Below are 14,171 nucleotides of genomic sequence, written 5' to 3' on the forward strand. Positions count from 1 at the left end.
ATCAGTTTATTAAGTCTGTTGGCATCTGCGACCCTCAGCCTGCTCCCCCAGCATGCAACAGCATAGAGGATCGCACTGGCCACCACAGACTCATAGAAAATCCTCAGCATTTTCTGGCAGATGTTGAAGGACCTCAGTCGCCTCAAAAAATAGAGACGACTCTGGCCCTTCCTGTAAAGTGCTGTGGTGTTTTTAGCCCAGTCCAGCTAACTCCATTCACTTCCTATTCTGCACCGTAATTGACCTGTGATACCTGTCACTCTTTTGCCTGCACATTTCCCGTAAATAATACACAAACAAATGATCATCTGGTTACTGTTCCTCTCGAGCTATCAGCCACAGGACAGCTGTGTTTCCCAGTTACAGCCAAAGGCTGGCAGGATCCCCAAAGCACACTTCAAACACTGCTCAGTTATAGAGACAGAAGTCCCCTGCATGATGCATACGTGCTAGTGATCCAAGCTTCAAGACATTTTTTCTTCTGCTGAGGAAATGGCAAGGGTGTTGTTTTCATTCATATTTAGTTGCTGAATATGTGGATAGGGGCACGCTTAAGGTGTGATCGCTATAACTTTCAACATTACCCTATGGTATTATGATCATGGGCTGGTGTCAGTGACTGAAATCTCAAGATTTTCAAATTGGCCTTCAAGGTAACTGTTAGTCATTCATTGTTTTATTGGAAAGATCTAACCTAGTGAACAAACCATGCGCAAACAAAAGTTCTTAGCTATAAAGTTGTTTAAATGTTGCTGCAGGTCTGTGTATTAAACATAAACATATTTTGCTTCTTTAGGACTGTAATAAATCATTGTTTTCCATTTTGATTTTTGGGTAAGTTTACACATAGCCTTGAAAAGGAACCCACATTGCACAGCTATTGTGGGAAAAGTCACTGATTTGTAGATAGGGGCAGAAAGAAGCCACTGAACCACGTCATGAGAGGAAACCGAATCTAACCGAATCCAAATGAGCGTGAGCAGGCAGGTGGGTCGGGAAGGTAAGTATTTGGCCGAAATCTTCAGGAAAAAGCACACCAGCTCAATGGAGACTGGTAAGGGAATCTGGTTTTGTAGATACTCTTCAGCTGCATGGGAAACACTGGACTAGGTGTCTGACCCACATAAAATGTAAGGAATCACGAGAAACGAGACTGACCAGTGCAAGCTATGACAGAGAATCAACAAAAACAGTAATTATAGCAATCTGAACAGTATACTTTCTTGTAGTGAATTCCAAAAAATCTTGGCCACAATGGAAGCAATGGAATTCAGTTTAGCTGTCACAGTCCGGGTGAGTCATCAGTGTTTTTACACCAACTGTTCCTTCCCTTGGGAGGAGCATTCAGTCAGTACACCTGCCACTGTCACCTGTGCAAGATCTGGGCAAATCTGCAGCCAGTATTTAAAACCAGCATTCACATCTCTTCTTCGCCAGTTTGTCAGCTAACCAATTACCTTGGATTCACCATTAACTCTAAGTACAGTTGTATACCTACCTGGACACTGGTCACCCTCTGTAACTCCTCACGCTGCTCCAAGCTCACAGGCTAACCATCCCTCACCTGCCTGCCCTCCTGCCACCCATTTCTCTGGACCATTGGATTCATCAAGTTGGACTCTCTGTACTGACCTGTCACTGGACACTCACCCGGCCTTCTAGACCTCCGCTTGCGCCATACCACTCTGTTTACCACTGTGCCCTGAGGGACTGCTAGCGAGACCCTCCCTGTGTTTGCTTTTGTGTTAATATAATAAAGAGTTTTGAACCTTTATCGTTGCTTTTTGTACCTGCTTCCACATCTGGGTCCACATATGCATACTGGCCCCTGGGCCCCTTAACATTAACCTTCTTTAAAAGGCAACTTAGTTTGACCATTAACAGTTATGAAAGCTCTTACCTTACCATAAGACTCCGTTCATAATAAAGTGACTCAAGGAATATGACAAGTAGTCCATATAACACGATTTATTATAAGCTAAAAAAAAAAACCCCAACAACTAATAAAACAAAAACACCAATGGATGTTGATCTTGACAATATGAGTCAGAGACCTGAATAATATATCTGGGTAAGTTTTTATAGCCTAAAAGGCTCAGATAGGTTGCACCAGCTGATGATGTTTCAATGCCACAAAATGATCACTGCAGAATAGCCCAGACCTTTTTTGGAGACAATGGGAGGAGCATCACACAGTGTTGGCATCCAAAAATAAAATGGTAAATAAAGACAAATATGTGCTGGAGAACAAGGATATTACTTCTTGTTTATATTATTGCCTTGTGTGGCTTTCAGCTGACTGATAATGTTCATTTATGTCTACTTGCATCCTAATTCACTGTGGTTTTGGTAAGCTGTTTCAAAATGTGTTTACACATTTGAGAATCTCTTGTTCCAACTGAATAAAGCATCTGCTCCAGAAAATTTATGCAAACATTTATCTCACCATTTTCTAATTTGACTTGGGGAGGCAACCAAATTACCACTTGTTTTCCCAGTGCCCTTTCCCTTCATCCTACATTTCCACTTCTCAACCTTGATGACAGATATGTTTTTCTTCACAGGGAGAGAACTGAGTGGGAGGATAGTACCTTTCACAAAGGGGAGCTAAGTCACAAACACCACAGTGACAAGTGTATTCACAAAACATAAGTTGTCAGTGGCTGGACATGTGTTTTCAGTGTCACAGAGAAAAATAACATCCTCTCCAAGGCTTATTGTTTTCTTTTAAGATCTGATGGCTGAGAGGGAAGATTCATGTTCTACTTGAGGACAAAATGGACTAAAGATACTGCTGTTGAAAAGCCAAAAATGAACATGTGTTGTTTTCTGGGGATGAGAAAATACATTTAGTTTTTCCACTTGTCCATAAGTTTGGCTTGTGTTGAGTTGAGATGATGCTGGCACTCCGAAGAAACAGATGCCTTTGATTAGCTGCCATTTCTCCTCTGTGACATCATACAAACATATTCCTGCTTCCTCCCATGGGTGATTGCAGGTCCAATGTTTTTTGTTTTTTTTGCCAGTGATGTGCACAGTGTGTGTGACAGAGAATGATAAACAGGGAGATTAAACACAAAATAGGACAATGAAATTGAGGATGCATGACAGGGGAAAAGTGAAAGATTTCTGTTCCAGGAGGAAGAGACCTTATCTAAAAAAAAAAGGTTTTATACTTACTCGCAGGAATAAAAATTCAGGTTAGATGGGACTGTGCTGGTCAGGCAGACCGGTCCAGTAGATTAAAGCAAGACATCTGGCTTTGATGCTTCTTCTGCTCTATGGTGACTGAAGTGGAGCCGGATGGTTAAGCTGGATTGTTGTTTTGCCCAGTGCTCAAGTGTCCTCTCATCCCTGGATATAGAAGTAATAGCTCTTCCACGCTTTGGATGCGGAACCAGGGGTCATCTTACAGTCATGTTTTACATAAGGCTGTGGTATCAGGACCTTCAGGATTGATGGTATATATCTATGTGCATGCAGTGTGTGGGACTCATGTAATGGGTGGGCACAGATGGAAGTATTGTAATAGATATTGCCCCCCCTCCATAATCTCATGCATTCTTATCATTGTTATGTTATGCGTTCAGTTCTGTATTACTATTTCTGACACATACTGTGATAACTGGCAATATAGCTAGGATACTCTGATCAATGATGATTCCCATGGGTGGTGCTCACGCAGGCACTGAAACGGGCAGCTTCGGGCTCACGCAGGCACTGAATCGGGCAGCCTTGGGGTCCTGTGTGTTCTACTGCACAGATAGCCTGCAGAGCGCAGCTACGCTGAACTGAAGTGCTTGTGTTTTGTATTTGCAGGTGAGCACAAGTTATGTGTTGATAAACGGAATGATGTTGACGTATGAGAAATGTATTAGAGTATGGTACTGTCATTAATGGAACACAACGCTAATGTCGGAGTTTGTGATTTACATGATGTACCTGAACTGGTGTTAAACGGGACGTCACATCGCAAATGATGTAATGAGGGGATCGAGAGGGTAGTCTCCATGCGCAACAATACTAGTTGGGGGAGCATACGAGTGTGCAGAATATTGTAATATGAACATTGGTGGGAAAATACTGAGTAAATGAGTACTTTGTTAACACGTGTTCAGTAGTTATATGTAAAATGGTCGCGTGTGTTCTACTGCACAGATAGCCTGCAGAGCGCAGCTACGCTGAACTGAAGTGCTTGTGTTTTGTATTTGCAGTTGCAAAAGAGCAAGTAAAGAGAACGATTCTGAACTCATGCACGCCTGGAAGTGTCATTTGTCCAAGTGTGCAACAAATATTGGAGGCACCGCTGGGATTATTAACGCCGTGTCCAGCGTGATGAAAATAAGGAAGGGGCGTGGCTACAGCAACCACGATGGACCTCGAGGAGCTGGCAGAGACTGTGTCCCAGACACTCTGGAACCTACAACTCGACCAACTCAAAGGGGTATGTGCTGAAGCTAAAATCCCTAGTGGAAATGTCACAACAAGATGAGCGTTAATAAGATTAATTACAGAATCGATGGACAAGGTTATTAATGATGAAGAGCAGGATGTTGCGCTCTGCTATCTAAAGAAAATGTTAGAAAGTGTCGACCCAGCGATAGGGAGCTCCAGAAGCACAGAAAGTGGATCAAATCCAACGAGCTCGCCACAGGGGGCTCAGGAAATAAGGGAAGAAGTTGATTTAGCAGAGAGATACGCACAGCTCCAGAGAAACAGCGAAGCACTGCAGGAAGAAATTAGGAGGCTGAGTGGAAGGGTGGAGAGGACACCACCAAATCAACCAACCACCCCACAAAATGTGTTTCTTGTCGCAGCCAACCGCCTTTCGGAAGTGACGATAAGGAGGGAATTCAAAATCTGTGGTCAAATTGGGGAGAAGGGCCAAAAGGACAGACTCTCATACACCAACCTGATGCATCAGATTGACAGAGGTCTGAACAAAGGACACAGTGAAGCGGAGGTTATAGAGGCTGTGGTGAAGTCTGTCAGCCCAGGTTTGAGTCTTAGAGACATGCTTGAGATAAAACGTGACCTCACCCTCCCCCAATTGAAGGCCATATTAAAGGGGCATTTTAAAGAAGATAGCACCACAGATTTGTATCACAGACTAGTGAACGTCACACAAGACAGCCGTGAGTCTCCCCAAAACTTCCTCTTCAGAGCAATTGAGTTAAAAGAGAGGCTGCTGCTTGCATCGGAAGACACGGGGTCCGATGAACAATACAGCCCTGAGCTCATCCAGAAGAAATTCTTGAGGTCGGTCAGTACTGGGCTACTGAGTGACCCTATCAAGTTTCAGCTCAAGCCCTATCTGGATGACCCTCGGGTGACAGATGAAATCCTCATTGATAAGATGAATGAAGCAGCTAGTGTTGAATCAGAAAGACAATTGAAGCAAAAGAAAACTACAGGCAGCAAATCTGTGAAAGTAAATTAACTCCAGACGGAAAGGCCAGCCAGTCAATTGGGTCTGGGTGTAGCCGAAACTAGGTTGGGGACTCAAGAGCAATCAGCTGAAGTGGTGAAATCCAAGAACCGCAGAACACCTGTTGTAGCTGCTTCCCGAGAGTCAGAGCTGCATGAAGCGGTCAGGCTGCTGAGAGAGGAGATGGCTGAATTAAGGAGGAGCATCACCACCCCTCAAGGCCCCACTCGCCCACTAAGAACCAGTGGGAGGAGGGGATGTAAGGCATGCCAGGAGCAGGGAACCAATGAAGGGTGTGAACACTGCTTCAAGTGTGGCCAGCCAGGACACCTCTCCAGAGGCTGTAGAGGGCGAAGGGGGGCAACAGAAAGATCGGAGAGCACTCAAGTGGGAATCCAGACCATCGCCCCTCCCAAATCATTAATTCCCATCCATGCTGAAGCAGATGACAAGTTGCATGAACTGCTTTGGAATCGGATAAGACAGTTGGAGGCAGAATTAGAGCAGAGTGGCAAGGCTAAAGAGACTGTGGGTGCCACGTATGCCAGTCATCTCTCACTACGCTGTCAGGCTAAGCTGAGAGCCCTGATCGGGAAGAAGTGTATGGTGGATTGTTTCTTTGAAGGTGTAGAAACACAAGCATTGTGGGATACAGGCTCACAGGTGACTATCATTAATGAGAACTGGAGGAAGTCCTGCTTTCCACATATCCAACTGAGAAGCACACGTGAACTCCTAGGTGAGGATGAGGCTCTGGTGGGCAAAGCAGCGAACCAAACACCCATACCCTTCGCAGGTTGGGTTGAGCTAAAATTTAGACTGGGGTCAACTAGAGATCCACAGCCAGAGCTAGTTGTCCCCGTGCTTGTCTCAAAAGAACCAGGAGTAGCAGAGCCACCCATCATTGGCTATAATGTGATTGAGCATTTTGTGAAGGATGGAATGGAGCAGCATCCAGACGTTACACCTGCGGTGGTAAGGGAAGCCTTCTCGATTGATTGTAAGAAAGCGGAAGTGCTAATTAACATCGTGCAGCGCTGCCACAAAAGCGACGAGGAGGGTGTAGTGAAAGTTGGGAGGCAAAAGATAGTGATTCCAGCGGGACAAAGCAGGGAGGTTAAGTGCAGTGTGAGGACAGGTCCCCTTCGCCTGAAACAGGAGGTTCTTTTCGAACCAGAGGACATTTCAAAACTACCGGAGGGGGTTAACCTGAATGAAACTGTCATTGGACTGCAGAGGGGAACCCGGTCCAGGGTGGTTATTCCAGTCACGAATGGCAGCAGCCATGACATCACCCTCCTCCCTCATGCAGTGTTGGGACGGCTACAGCAAGTGAAGGCTATTTACCCAGTAGACGTAAGACCAGTAAGTGCTGAAAACATGGGCAAGTTGACGTGTGCTAGTGAAAACACAGGGAGCACCATCAGCGCCCCAGAACAGCACAAAGGGGAGTATGAAGAGGTGGGCAGATGCAGCCAAGATTTATGGGACCCACCGGTGTCAGTTGATCACCTGACCCCAGACCAGCAGGAGCAGGTGAGAAAAGTCCTGCGTGATGAGTGTGCTGCATTTTCAAAAGATGAGAGTGATGTGGGATGCATCCCCTCCCTGCAGTTAAAGATCAGATTGAATGACACAACCCCAGTAAGACGCACATACATCTCAGTCCCCAAGCCACTCCACAAGGAGGTGAAGGAGTATTTGGAGGACCTGTTGAATAGAGGATGGATTCAGAAATCCCGTTCCCCCTACTCATCGCCCATCGTCTGTGTGCGCAAGAAGGATGGAAGTCTGCGTCTCTGCGTGGATTACCGTGAGTTAAACCGGAAATCCATTCCTGACCGTCACCCCATCCCTCGTGTTCAAGACATGCTAAACAGCCTGACTGGGAGTGCATGGTTCTCAGTGTTGGACCAGGGCAAGGCGTGCCACCAGGGTTTCCTGGAGGAGAGTAGCAGACCCCTCACAGCCTTCATCACACCTTGGGGCTTATATGAGTGGGTAAGGATTCCCTTTGGTTTGTCCTCGGCTCCAGCAGAGTTCCAGCGCAGTATGGAAGAGTGCCTGGCAGGCTTGAGGTCCACAGCAGATCATTTGAGGAACACCTGCGTGATCTGAGGGAGGTCCTGCGCCGCTACCAAGAGCACGGGGTGAAGCTAACCCCCAAAAAGTGTGAAGTGTTCAAGGACAAGGTGAAATTCTTGGGAAAAATTGTATCCAAAGATGGCTACTGCATGGACCCTGCTGAATTGGCACCAGTGCAAGCACTAAAAAACCGCAAACCTGAGACTGTGGGAGACCTAAGGAAAATGCTAGGTTTCCTGTCATACTACCGCCCCTACATTCCAAACTTCTCACGCACTGCCAAGCCACTATACCAGCTGCTATCGATCGGAAAGAGTCAAGTGATTACTGACAGAAGATCAACGGTAACAAAGCACAAAGGACAGCGGAAAAAAGCAGACCAACGCCACTCAAGCCAGCCAATCACATGGACAGAACAACACCAGGCAGTGCTATGCCAACTGATAGAACACCTGCTGAGTCCACCACTCCTGGCATACCCTGACTTCGAAAGGCCATTTGTGCTGCACTGTGATGCCTCTCAAGAAGGGCTTGGTGCAGTCCTGTACCAGAGACAGCAGGGCCAACTGGTTGTCATTGGGTATGGGTCGAGAACTCTAACAGCTCCAGAAACCAACTACCACCTCCACTCTGGAAAGCTAGAGTTTCTAGCAATGAAGTGGGCAATCTGTGAGAGGTTTCGGGAGTATCTGTACTACGCACCTTCGTTCACAGTGTATACAGATAACAATCCGTTGACCTATGTCCTGACTACAGCGAAGCTAAATGCTACAACACACCGGTGGGTTGCTGAGCTAGCCGATTTTAACTTCTCAATCAAGTATCGGCCGGGAAGGGCTAATGGCGATGCTGATGGTTTATCACGAATGCCGCTAGACATGGAGGAGTACATGCGCACATGCTCGCAGAAATGAAACCAGAGGTAATCACCCCTGCGACAGAGGTGCTTCAGTTGAAAGCCCATGAAGATGAGCCATGGATGTGTCCAGCTACCATAACCACAGCATGTGCTGATGTAAAGCTTGAACGAGTAATGGCCCCAGTGACACAGATCTCCAAAGAGACACTAAAGAAAGCACAGGAGGATGATCCAGTCATTGGCAGGGTGCGAGAATGTGTTATGACAGGAAAATGGCCCCCTTGGAGAGGAAGAGACAGGGGGGAAGACACTTCCGTTCTAAGCCGGGAAAAGAGTAAGCTGTACCTCGACAAAGATGACATCCTGTACAGGAAATCAGCTGCTCGAGCTCAGCTAGTGTTACCCACAAAATTCCATCAGCTGGTGTACAAGGAGCTCCATGAGGAAATGGGACATCTCGGAGTGGAGCGGACACTCGCCTTGGTCCGTGATCGATTCTATTGGCCACATATGCAAAGACGTGGAACATTATGTGACTAAGGTGTGCAGTTGCTTGAAACGGAAACGTCCCGGCAAACCAGACAGAGCACCGCTGGTCAACATTGTCACCACATACCCTTTTGAGATGGTCTCAATAGACTTCCTGCATCTGGAGAGTTATAAAGGAGGATATGAGTACATCCTAGTTGTGATGGATCATTTCACCCGGTTTGCACAGGCATATGCATGCACCAACAAGTCAGCAAGAACAGCGGCAGAAAAGATCTTTGGAGATTTTGTGCTCAAATTTGGATTCCCTGCCCAGTTACACCATGATCAGGGAAGGGAGTTTGAGAACCAGCTGTTTGCCACCCTGGAAAAGTACTGTGGAATCCAGGGGTCACGCACAACACCTTACCATGCAGCGGGGAACGGCCAGGTGGAGAGATTTAATCGGACACTCCTTTCCATGTTGAGGAGCCTGACAGAGGAAGCCAAGGCGGACTGGAAAAACTCCTTGAGCAAAGTGGTGCATGCGTATAACTGCACACGCAGTGAAGCAACAGGATATGCCCCATATTATCTTCTCTATGGCAGAAACCCCCGCCTACCAGTGGACATCATGTTTGGCCTGGTTCCAGGTGACCAGAGTACTTCTCACAGTGATTACGTCCGTAAGTGGAGAAGTAGGATGCAAGAGGCATACAGACTGGCATCAGAAACAGCCCAGAAAGAGAGGAACAGAGCGAAAAAGCAGTATGATCGGAAGGCTCATGGAGTGGAACTGCAACCGGGATGTCGGGTGCTAGTACGGAACTTCAGAGATCGGGGTGGGCCCGGAAAGCTAAGGTCTTACTGGGAGGAGTGAGTACATGTCGTGTTAGAAAGAAAGCACAAAGATAGCCCTGTCTATGCCGTACAGCCAGAGAGAGGACCAGGGAAAGTGAGAGTTCTGCACAGGAACCTCCTACTGCCCTGTGACTTTCTCCCCGTCCAGGAGGAGAAGCTGGAGAAAAACAAGAATGGGAAGGAGGATGCCAAACAACAAAGAAAAGGAAAGACCCAAGAAAAGCAGCAGGAGAGTGACCACGACAGCGGTTCAGAGGATGAGGGTGACTGGGGAATTATCACCACACAAGCTGCGGAATCACCCACCCAGATCAGGAGTCAGCTGAGGGCAGAGGCAGAGGAGTTCCAGCCAGAAGAAGCTAACGGAGAACTGTCAAGTGGTGGTGTCAGCAGCGAGTGCCTAGACGAGGGTGGAAAAGGTGGACTGGAGTCAAGTGCAGAGGAGGAAGAGGCAGGGCGAAGTGAGCTGTCTGGGGAGGAGAACAGAAGAAGTCAAGGACAGGTGTCGTCATCTGATGAAGAAGACGAGGGAGAGCCCAACTTACAGCCAGTTCCCACAAGAAAGTATCCTTTCCGATGCAGAAATCCACCCAAGACATTCACGTATGACACCTTTGGTCAGCCATCAGTCATAAACAGACACAAGTGATGTCCACAGCTAAGAGGAAAAAACTAAGTTCATTGTCACATGTTGAGTTTACTGTGGTGACAGTTTAAACAGAAAGAGAAGTGTTCACAGTAGCAAATGTTAAAAAGAGCAAATTTGACAGAGCAACAACTGCATGTATTTGTTTAATAGTTCACATGAGTTAAACAGGGAATACCAGAACCAGACTAGCTACACATAGAGAGATACTGGCTTGTATGTGAGATATACAGCAGTAAATGTGTGTCTGTGTAAAAGGTTACATGGTAGAGTGATAGGTCTACACCTTCAGCCGGATACAGAGCACGCCTGAGTGGCGGAGAGACTTTACAGACATTGCCTGGCCAGTAGTGTCTGTTGCTGGTACATGACATGAAGGGGGAGATGTATGTCATGCCAAAGACTGTTACCGGACAGAACGTATCTTGAGAGGCTGACTCCCAGTGAAGCTACTGCTGTAACCTTCTGTTGAAGACATGCATTCTGGAAAAAATCTCTAATGTCAGGATGACATTCATTTTTGGAGGGGAGAGTGTGGGACTCATGTAATGGGTGGGCACAGATGGAAGTATTGTAATAGATATCGCCCCCCCTCCATAATCTCATGCATTCTTATCATTGTTATGTTATGCGTTCAGTTCTGTATTACTATTTCTGACACATACTGTGATAACTGGCAATATAGCTAGGATACTCTGATCAATGATGATTCCCACGGGTGGTGCTCACGCAGGCACTGAAACGGGCAGCTTTGGGCTCACGCAGGCACTGAATCGGGCAGCCTTGGGGTCCTGTGTGTTCTACTGCACAGATAGCCTGCAGAGCGCAGCTACGCTGAACTGAAGTGCTTGTGTTTTGTATTTGCAGGTGAGCACAAGTTATGTGTTGATAAACGGAATGATGTTGACGTATGAGAAATGTATTAGAGTATGGTACTGTCATTAATGGAACACAACGCTAATGTTGGAGTTTGTGATTTACATGATGTACCTGAACTGGTGTTAAACGGGATGTCACATCGCAAATGATGTAATGAGGGGATCGAGAGGGTAGTCTCCATGCGCAACAATACTAGTTGGAGGAGCATACGAGTGTGCAGAATATTGTAATATGAACATTGGTGGGAAAATACTGAGTAAATGAGTACTTTGTTAACACGTGTTCAGTAGTTATATGTAAAATGGTCGCGTGTGTTCTACTGCACAGATAGCCTGCAGAGCGCAGCTACGCTGAACTGAAGTGCTTGTGTTTTGTATTTGCAGTTGCAAAAGAGCAAGTAAAGAGAACGATTCTGAACTCATGCACGCCTGGAAGTGTCATTTGTCCAAGTGTGCAACAAGTGCATTCTTGTGGTGTCACATTGCTTTTTGAGGGACAGGTTGTCAAGTTGCCAGCAACTCATTTGCATAGATTTGAGGTCTAGGCTATGGAAATCAGGCTGCTAAAACTTTGAAACTAGCAGTTTTCAATTTCAAGAAAGACAGACTGAGTCTTTGCAAAATGTGTTACTTGCGTTAACTAAAATACATTTTCCCCACACTGTTCTGTGTCTGAATGGCACAGCAAAAACAGCAAACGTTTGATATTGAATTAACACATAAAAACCAAAATTTCCAGAAGCCTCGCAGTTTTGAACAAAGTGAAACAATTCCTTGATAAAGATGCACTTCGTACTCTGTACTGTACCCTGGTTCTTCCATATCTTACATATTGTGTGGAAGTGTGGGGAAATACATATAAAAATACAACTAATCCATTAGTCACAGTACAGAAACGAGCACTGCGTATTATTCACAAGGCTGGTTATCTAGATCATACTCACAAATTCTTTCTTCAGGCAAAGTTACTTAAATTCCAGGATCTGGTTAATTACAATACATCCATAATTTTGTATAAAGCTTTTACTAAACTTTTACCGGCAAATTTACAAACTAGATTTGAAATTTGAGAAAAGGTTTATAATGTGAGAGGCAAATTACCCAGAACTCGAACAACCCGTAAAGGCTTTTGTGTGTCTGTATGTGGTGTGAAAATCTGGAACAGTCTGAGTTTACAATTGAAACAATGCAAAAATATTCATAGATTTAAATTTCTCTACAAACAGTTGGTCTGGTCACAGTATACTCAATGATGGGTTTTAGTGTGCTCTGTAATGTCTGTTCTCTTACCATTGCTGGTATGGATTCCAAAATAAAAAATAAAAAATAAAGTGTGCGTATGTATGTACATATATGTACTTGTGTGTGTAGATATATATGTATGTATATGTATGTGTGTCTGTTACTTGTAGTTATTACTGCCTGTTACCTGTGGTAATGCAATTTATAATTTATATATTCTGTATTCAGTTATGAAGGCTCTAATTGTTGGTTGCGAGCTGCCGCTTAGATGCTTGTATCTGCCCGGGGCTGTTGATGGGTCTGTATGCAATGATGGGCGTAGCTGCGGGAAGTTTATTGTTTTTTTTTGTTGATGAGTGAGTATAGGGGTGGGATTTAATAAGTTTTCTTCGTCCCACTCCTTTTTCAGGCAAGTTTTGTTTTTTGTTTTGTGTATTTTATGTTCAATATAGGTATTTGTTGTGCCTGAAAATGAATAAATAAATGAAATGAATGAAAATGTAACTATGTTAAACCCATGGTCGTCTAAGAACCTTTAAAAGCTTTAATTATAACAGGAGTAAAATAAAATATTTTTTATATTTATATTTATATTATAATTATTTTATTTTAATCTTCTTCTTCAGATTTCGTCTCTGATTTTTGTGGATGATGTGATTCTGCAACCTTCACTGAATGACAACCTCCAGTTTGGACAGTTTGCAGATGAGTATGAAGTGGCTGGGAAAAGAACTACCAGTGCCCAGTTGGTGTTGGGAATGAGCTGCTGCCCCAAATTTAATGTCTTAAAGTATCCTGTGAGGGAAGTAAAAGATTGACAGAGGAAGTGTTGCAGCACCTGTCTGTTGTCGTAAAGAAATAACTGTTATGAAAACAAAGCTTTTCTGTTTACTGGTTGATCTACATTCCTACCCTCACCTATATCCAAAAGCTGTGTGTATAAACCAAAAGAAAGCTTTCTTTTGGTCAAAAGGGTGTCTGAATGCCCACCAGAGATTGGATTAAGAGCTAGGTTGATTCACGAGGGGTTCAGAGCAGAGTCAGTACTTCTCTACATTAAAAGGAAACATTTGAGATTGTTGGGGCATCTGACTAGAATGCCTCTTAGATGAGGTGTTTTGGGCATGTGAGACTGGGAGGAGCCCCAGGGGCAGAGGAGGACATAAAAGAGAGATTCTATCTCTCAGCTAGTTTTAGTTTTCCTCTTTGTCTATGCTGCCCTCTGCAAGCTGAACCCAGATAAGTGGTATAAAATGGATGGATGGATGAAAACAGTAGAAAAAAAACACCCCAGTGATAATGAAAATAAAAGTGCTCTTCACTAAAAAATTCACATATATCAAATGGAAAAGTCAGTAGCCTATAATGTGTTGTTGTAGGTTTGATCCCTGACTTCTTATGTATTAACAAAGAAGGAAGACTTTAAATAATAAAATTTGTTCTTGTGTAGATATGATAAAGTATATTTACATAGCAAAATGAACTGCCTGCAGCAGAGTAATTATTATTATTATTATTTTTTTTAGAAAAGTTGAAAGTTTCAAATAATTTTTGAAAGCAGCCTTCAGGTGATTTTCTATCATCTATAATGGAAAATAAATGTAAGAAATAAAACAGACATTAAGAGCCAGTGCCTGCATGTTGTAAATGAAGTGCTTTCATGGTTGTATTAAAAATGATTCAGAAATAATGTATCTTATCACA

At 44.5% G+C, this 14,171-nt stretch overlaps 1 pseudogene; it reads left to right on the top strand.

The window, feature by feature from the left end:
• The first annotated feature begins 969 nt into the window (after positions 1-969).
• On the top strand, positions 970-5,440 carry LOC146562996 (uncharacterized; annotated as a pseudogene).
• Positions 5,441-14,171: the final 8,731 nt, after the last annotated feature.

Source organism: Mchenga conophoros, linkage group LG12 (assembly GCF_057382185.1).
Source record: "Mchenga conophoros isolate Kocher_MC1m ecotype Shallow Benthic linkage group LG12, M_conophoros_male_GT1.1, whole genome shotgun sequence".
In the NCBI taxonomy this organism is placed as follows: Eukaryota; Metazoa; Chordata; class Actinopteri; order Cichliformes; family Cichlidae; genus Mchenga; species Mchenga conophoros.